This window comes from Ursus maritimus, unplaced genomic scaffold (assembly GCF_017311325.1).
Source record: "Ursus maritimus isolate PB19 unplaced genomic scaffold, ASM1731132v1 scaffold_2, whole genome shotgun sequence".
NCBI classification, from domain to species: Eukaryota; Metazoa; Chordata; class Mammalia; order Carnivora; family Ursidae; genus Ursus; species Ursus maritimus.
This window is the reverse complement of record NW_024424452.1, coordinates 16,381,835-16,390,447: the sequence shown is the minus strand read 5'-3', so window position 1 is coordinate 16,390,447 and position 8,613 is coordinate 16,381,835.

Here is an 8,613-nt window from a genome sequence, read left to right as displayed (position 1 = left end):
CCTTCCCCACTCTGTGACAATCTCTGGGCAGCAAAGGGTCTCAGAGCTCAGCTTGTCTACCTCTAGGGACAGGGGGCTCACTCCCTTTCCAGACCTCTTGGCCTATCTTTACATGACTCTGACTGTTGAAAAGGAAATTTGTCCTTATTGGGAGACAAACGCTGGTCCACCAGAGGGTCCAAGTACCCTCCGTCCCTCTCCTGGATGCCCACCTCTCCTCTCCGCATCTCCATATTTTAACATCACATCAACTACTCCACCCCTGCAATGGGGCTTCGGCCCCCGACAGGCCTTGAACCTGCTACTCAACTTACCCGATGCCCTCCTTGATGCCAGATCCATTGGCCACTGGTCAGGCCTTACCCTTCACGATCTTTCAGCGGCAGATGACCCTGATGACCTCTCTCTTCTTGAAACCCTCCCCTCCCTGGCTCCCAGCCAGCCTCCCTCCTCCCTTCCCCCTCCCCACCCCCAGGCTCTGAATGTGGTTTTCCAGGCTCCTTCCAGACCCATCCTTTCTCCCACAACTGCTCTGTATCAGGGTTCCCTGGGCCCCACCCTGGGTTCTCTTCTCTTCTCTCTTTGCCCTCTCACTTCCCGGGGTCGACTGCACCTACTTGCCCACAATACCCACACGTACACCTACTCCGAGCCTGAGCAGTGAGCTGGGCACCGGGAACACAGAGGCAAAAATGTCATCGGAGACTTGAGTAAACCCATAACTAGAGTGAGGGAGGCCAGGGCTCTGATGGAACTTGCAAGACTGTGGTGGCCTTGCCCGCTCCTCCCACAGCCCTCCTTCCTGTGTTCTCCATCAGAGCTGGCATCGCCGTCAGCCGGTCATTCAAAGCAGACAGAAAACTGACCTTGGCCCCCTCCCCCGTCCCCATAATGCTGCCATGTTCTGAGCGTCCACTGTGTCCGAAGTGCCATGCTGAGTAGCTCCTGGAATCTTCCCAACCACGAAGCTGCTACGGCCGTTATGCCAAGTGCACAGATCAGGAAACTGAGGCTTGGAATGTTTAAATAATGGACCTAAGTTCCCAAGGTTAGTAAAGGACGGGGCTCGGCTCTCGCGGGCTTCCTTTGATTACAAAGCCTACTCTTGTAAAACCGCAGTGTTACAGCTCTTCCCTCGACTGCCAAACCCGGAGCCGTCTCCTGGGTCCTCTCCCTCCTCACCACCTCGGGTCAGTCTAGGCCCTCATTGGCTTTCACCTGGACCATCACAATAGCCTCCTCTCTGCTCCCCCCACCCGCAGCCCCTTCCCTGCATGTCCGGTTTTCTCCCCAGGTGTCAGCGTGATTGTCCCCTAAACAAATGTGATAATACCAATCCCTTGCACCAACCTCCCCCCCATGGCCTCCCAGATTACACTCAGTAGCTGCTCTGGCATCTGAATCCCACCACCCCCACCTCATCTCTCCTGCCACTTCCCTCCCTGGGCCGCAGACCCCAAGCCTTAACCACACCACGGGATCCTGGACCCCGGACACCCCGAGTCTTTCACTGTGCCATCTGTCCTCTGCCCGGTACTCTGTCTTGCCCCTTCTTGGATAGTCAGACTTCCCATCCTTCAAGCCTCTCCCAGCAGCCAGGCAAACAACCTCATGAGGTGTGGGCTGAGTCAGCTTCTCCACTAGACCAGACTGGGCCTGACTCATGTCTGCTTCTCTCCGGCAACCAAGGTCAGGTGCAAAGCAGATGTTCACTAAAAATCTGAATGAAGAAATGAATGGATGAATGAATGAATGAATGAATGGCATATTCCTTCGCACCCTTACCCGGGCATAAGGACAAAGGAAATAAGGTCCATGAAGGGAGGGACTTCTGTTTGTTTCGTTCATGGCTCGTTCTCCAGGGACAGGAAAGGCACCCAGCACATAGAAGGTATCCAAATATTTGTGAGATAAAGGAACGAGTGAAAGGTGTGCATCTCAAAACCGGCTGAGGCTGTAAAGATGGACACAGGAACACACAACATGGTAACAATCGGAATTCCTCTCATTGTTCAGGGATTCTTAAAGTCCACCCAATAACCCTGTGAGATGGGCCACGTGGACGATGTCCTGGCCTCCTGTGCTGTCTCCCCACCTGACTGGCCTTTCTAAAGCATCAGTACCATCAGGCCGGCCCCTGCCTGGAAGGCCTTGCCACATCCCCTCTGCTCATGAAATAAAGCCCAGACCGCCTACCCTTGACTTCCGCGTCTGCCCATACCCCCGTCACTCATGGACTCCGGTTCCAGTGACATGCTGTTCCCTGCATTTCCCCGCCCCCGGCTTTTCCTCATGTTCCTCCCGACCCCTAGAACACCCTTCCCTCTCACAACCGCAAGCCCCACTCCTACCCTTCCTTCCAGGTTAGCTGCTCAGTCTTTCTCGACCCTTCCGAAGATGGAGGGGAAAGTCTGTTAAATGTACAGATTAGCAGGGAGCTTGCCTGCAAATTCTGATTCGGCAGATCTGTGTTGCAGCCCAGGAATCTGGGTTTTGAGCAACTACCTCTAGAAATTCTTATGTTTAGTCAAGTTTGGGAACACCAGTGTATCTAGGTAGTGCCAAGGCTAGGTTACGCTATGTAACAAACATCCCCCAGAGTTCAGTGATTTAATGCGACCGAGGCTTGTTTTTGGAGTGCGCTCGGGTTCCTTCCTGTCCTTGAAGGAAGATTCAGTACTTCAGGTGGAGAAACTTCTATATGGTTATCAGCCCAGTGGACTCGGAGTGCCTCATGCTCAAGGACCCCATCTGATTAATCTCTGCCCCCCCCATGGTCCCTGGCACAGGACCTATCTATCACACCGGCTGTGCTCAGGAAGGGAAGAAGGAATACCCATTTGACCTATTCAGCCATTAACCAGTGAGTGGTTATGGAGACCCTACTCCTTGTGCCGGGACTATGGTCCTGCAGGGACAGTGGTGAGCAAAACAAACGTCAACCTGTCCATTTCCATGGAGCCAGTAACCTAATTTCTCTAAGCCCTAGGTCCCAAATCTGTAAAATGGGCCGTAATATTCACCACCACCCCCTCCCCAAGGCACAGTGTGAGGACTTACTGAGAAAACGGTCATGGAAGCCATTTGTAACTAGAAAATCTCCATTCAAGCAGATGTGAAAGAACATTGTTGTCCTGTTCTTTATCCCTCACATCCAGCGTTCAGGTTTTATTCATCACGGCCCTGGAATTTGGCCGCACGGCCTTCTCCCTATTTCCACTGCCCATTCAAACCATCGTGAACCTGTGCAGTGAACATAACGTCAATAACATGGATAATAGTAGTGACGGTGAGAGTTAAATCTGACATAGTGCTGATCATGTGTGAAGCCCTGTTTTACCTGTTTTATTTGTATTATTTGATCTTCACAACAACCTTCTGAAGTTACCGCCATTATCTCACAGACAAGGAAACGGAAGCACAGAGTGTAAGTAATTTATTCAAGGTGGAGCTGGGATCCAATCGCAGCAGAAATCCTGGACTTTCGAAACATTCTCTTAGCTGATTGGTATCTGGCTGCCTGAGGGCCTCATTCCAGCCCTTCTCTCCATCAGAACCAGGGTCCACGTCATGCAGCAGAAACTGGATCGTGGCGCTGACTTTGGAGATATATTTTGGAAGAACTGATGTCGTTACAATATTGACATCTTCCTGTTCATTGACATGGTATATCTACTCATTAGCTTTGGATTACTGTAAAATCTTTTTTAAAAAGATTTTATCTGGATGCCTGGGTGGCTCAGTCGTTAAGCATCTGCCTTCAGCTCAGGGCGTGATCCCAGAGTCCTGAACATCGGGCTCCCTCCTCCGCTGGGAAGCCTGCTTCTTCCTCTCCCACACTGCCCGCTTGTGTTCCCTCTCTCGCTGGCTGTCTCTCTCTCTGTCAAATAAATAAATAAAATCTTTAAAAAAAAAAACAGAAAAAAATAAAATAAAAAGATTTTATTCATTTATTAGAGAGAGAGAGAGAGCGCTCGCGGCAGGCAGAGGGAGAGGGTGAAGCAAGCTCCCCACTGAACAAGAAGCCCGATGAGGGGCCTTGTCCAGGCCCCTGGGCTCATGACCTGAGCAGAAGGCAGACACTTAACGACTGAGCCACCTGGGTGCCCCTGGATTTCTTTAAAATCTTTTGATAAAATGTAAAATGTTCTCTCATGGGGCGCCTGGGTGGTTCAGTTGGTTGAGCGTACAACTCTTGATTTCAACTCGGGTCATGAGCTCAGGGTCATGAGATCGAGGCCCGCAGCAGGCTCTGTGCTCAGCAGGAGTCTGCTTGAGATTCTCTCTCCCTCTCTGCCCCTCCCCCCTCTAAAATAAGTAAATAAAATCTTAAAAAAAGTAAAATGTTAAAGATAGTAACACATTTTTAAAAGGTTTACTCAGGCATTATATATTTCTATAAATAGTATTTTTACATTTCCTAATAGTCTGTTGCTGTGATTTATAAAGGCAATTTATTTTAAATAATTTCTCTTACTCCAGCAAACTGGCCTCCACATATAGCAAGAGCCAGATATCCAGGGGTGATCTAGGGCCCTTCTCCTCCCTTCCCAGTTTTTCCAATCCGCCATCATGTCTGATAGACTCCGTCTCTTTAACAGATGTTCCATTCCCACCTCCAGGCCTCATTATTTGCTACTGATTTCCCAATCAACCTTCACCTGGCCAGGGCACCTGCCCACCAACCGACCAACCGACCGTTACTGCGCCTTTGTGCAAATAGAGAAAGGAGTCCCTTCCGCATGACACTCTACCTCCATCTGTCAGACAATTGTAATAAATATTCAAATATGCAGATTTCCATGATGCAGTTGGTGCCTCTCTCGTGTGATAGCGCCCATTGTGCCCACAGTGCACAGCCCTCTGTGGTGGCCCCGCATGTGGCCACCAGAAAGTTCGATCACAGTATTCTGTTACAGGCTGCATGTCTGTGTTCCCCACCACCACCAAATTCATATGTTGAAGCCCCGACCCCCCACTGTAATGGTATCAGGGGGTGGGGCCTTCGGGAGGCAAGGAGGTTTAGAAGAGGTCACAAGGGTGGGACCCTGATGGGATGGGCGCCCTTATAAGAAAAAGAAGAGACACCAGAGCTTCCTCTTTTTGCCGGGCGAAGATGCAGCAATCCATCTGCAATCCAGGAAGAGACCCCAAGAACCAAATCTGCGGGCACCTTGCTCTTCTTCTTCCAGCTTCCAGAACTGTGAGAAAAAAATGTCTGTTGGCTAAGCTGGCAATCTGTGGTATTTTGTAACAGCAGCCCAAGCTGACTACGACGTATTTCTTTGTTTGAAATTCTTCAAAGGTACCTTCTTTCTTTGATACAGTTATTTAAAATAGGTAACACTTTGACATGGTTCAAAAATCTAAATAATATGAAAGGTTCACAGTGGAAATTCTTAACTCTTGACAACTGGGCTTACCACCTTGTTCTCAGGAAACATCTGGAGAGAACCAGTTTTATTAGTTTCTTCAGCAACTTTTCAGGATTTCTTTGAGGATACGAGCGCGCACACACGCGCACACACACTTTTTTTTCTTTTCCCACAGTACTCATTCTACACCTTGATATTTGACTAACAAGATATTTTAAAGCACTCCCGCATTTGATGTAATGAACATTCTCTCTTTTTTTTGACAGCTGCTTACCTGCTGATTGACAAATTTGCTCACAAAATCCAATGAATAACACTGACGTATATGTCATTTCATACATGGGCAGATAGAGTGAGTTAAAATTCGGTTTCTCCCCTCCTTGGCAGCTGGCATGGACTTGTCCCTTGCTTGGACTAATTGAATATGGCAGAAGTCATGTCACCCAACTTCTGAGCAGGGTCAGAACCAAGAGATTCTCGGGAGGGGGAGATAATGCACCTTGCAGCTTCTCCTCTCCCCTTTTGGAACCATGAGGACACTATGCTATGAAGAAACTCAGGCTGGGGGCACCTGACTGGCTCGATCTCAGGGCTGGGAGTTCAAGCCCCACATTGGGCACAAACAAATTCAGGGTGATGGGCCACATGGAGAGAGTGACTCAGCCCTCCCAGCTGACTGCACCATCAGACTAGTGAGCGTGGCAGCCATGATGGGCCATCCAGCCGCAGCTGAGGTGCCAGGTGACCGTCATCACTAGAGCAATCTCCGATCAGATCAGCAGAAAAACCACCTGACCGTCCTTAGAATCTGGAGAAACAATAAATCGTTGTTTTATGCCACTGAGTGTTAAGGTGGTTTCTTGGGAAACAATAGCGACCTGATACAGGTAGATGTTCAGATCGATTTTCCCCAGCGAGGATGCTGGGTCAAAGTGCATAGATGTTTATAATGTTGATAAATACTGTCTGGGTTGTATCATTTTGCATTCCTACCAACAAGGGGTGAAAGTCCCTGTTTCCCCACAGTTTTGCCCAAAGAGTGTTTTGACAGACATATGGGTTATTGCTAATGCAATAAAGGGAAAAAAAGGTATTTCAGTATTGTCTTTTCCTTTCTCTCATTATGTGCGAAGCTGAACATCTGCATATGTGTTTAAGGCCTTATTTAGTTTCTCTTTTGTGATCTGGCGTGTTCTTCACCCATTTTTTAAATTGAACTGTTGGTCTTTCTTATCAATATGAGGAAGCCCTTTAAAAGTGGAGAGATTACCCTTTGTGTATGATAAGAACTGCAAATACAGGGGCGCCTGGGTGGCCCAGTTGTTAAGCGTCTGCCTTCTGCTCAGGGCCTGATCCCGGCGTTATGGGATCGAGCCCCACATCAGACTCCTCTGCTGGGAGCCTGCTTCCTCCTCTCCTACTCCCCCTGCTTGTGTTCCCTCTCTCGCTGGCCGTCTCTCTCTCTGTCAAATAAATAAATTAAATCTTAAAAAAAAAAAAAAGAAAGAAGAACTGCAAATATTTTTTCCTAGTTTATTGTCTTTGGATTTTGCTTTGATGTTCTTTTTTGCCATGCAGAACTTTTTCCATGTAGACAAATGTATTAATTTTTTATAGCTTCTGAATTTTGAGTTGGAGTTGGAAAGGCTTCCTCACGCCAAGAGTTATAAAGGATTTTGCCCGTATTTTCTTCCAGTATTTTAAGGGGAGCTTATCCTGACACACTGTGTGATCCATCACTTTTAAAATGAAGCTCAAGGCCAAGGTTATAGCACACGTGATCAGGAGCAACCCACACGGAGAGGCAACAGGAGACATAGAAGCTTGTTGAAGAGATTCTCGGGAGGGGGAGATAATGCACCCTGTTTGAAACATGTTGAATTTAAGGTGCCTATGGGACCTCCGGCAAGGGATATCCAGGAGACACGTGGATTTAGGGATCCGGAGCTTGGGAGAAATTTTGGGCCTGGAGATTCGAATTTGGGAGTCAACATATGCATGCCAGTTAAAGCCACAAGGGTGTGTGTAGCGCGGGCAGAGGAGAGGTTCTCCGATGGAACTCTAGGGAGTGGTCAAGGTCAGACCACAAATGCAGTCATGAGGAAAGAGCTGTGGGGGCTTCGTCTCTGTGGGCCCTGGGGCTTGGCACAAAAACCGCCTCAGAGACTTGTAGGATCCACAGAGGCTCTTTATGTAAAACATGCATGGATATCTTTGGCTCCTGGGGGCAGAGCAAACAGGGAGTGGGAAGAGACAGACGATCTCCCCTCAGTCAGCTCCCCCCCAGGCAAAGTCTTCCCCCTCCTCCCCACAGATGACTTAAAGGAGGGCATCAATACGCGGCAGCAAGTTCCTGAAGGTAGGTAGACACAGGGAGCCTCCCCGGCCCATGTTTTCCTTGGATCACAGAGGAGTGGACAAGAGCACTGAACTGGGTTCAAATCCCAACTCTCTCCTTCGCTAGTGTGTAAACCCTGGGCAAGGTTTACACCTTAACACCTCTGTGGCTGTCTCCTCCTCTGCAAAATGAGGACAATGACAGTACCTTTCTCATAGAATTGCTATGAAAATTAAATGAGTTAATATTTACAAAGTGCTTATATTGGTGCCTGGCACATAGTAAATGCTATATAAATATTAAATTAAAAACCAATAATTTCATTCATCCATGAATATTGATTGGCCAGCTACCATCTACCAGGCCCCGTTGGAGGTACCGGGGACACAGCAGTGAATAACGCAGGTCAAAATCCCTGTCCTCATGGAGCTTCCATTCTGGTAGGTGGAGAGGAGGGGTGAAGACAGACAATCTATAAAATAAATATAAATAATATTAAAAATGTATGGTGTGTCAGATCCAGGTGGCGATATGAGAGACGTGAGAAGCTGGCAAGGCCTCTAGCCTCATACCTGACGCACAGTGGGGCGCAGGAGACGGAAAGCAGAAGGAGACCTTGGACAAGCAGCAGAGTGGAATCCCTGCGGAGACACTGGGGCTGCTCGCACCCTCGGGGTGACAATCATCATCATCATCACTGCCCTATAACAGCAGCAAATGCTTATAGAGCATTTATTCCGTACCAAGCCCTGTTCTAGTCACTTTACATGTATCATCTCATTTAATCCTTCCGGCGATCCTATGAGGTCGGTACTGTTATTGTTCCCATTTCCCAAATGAGGGAACTGAGGCATAGCAAGGTTACGTAACTTGCCTTAGAGAGTTGTAGGATGAGGCGAA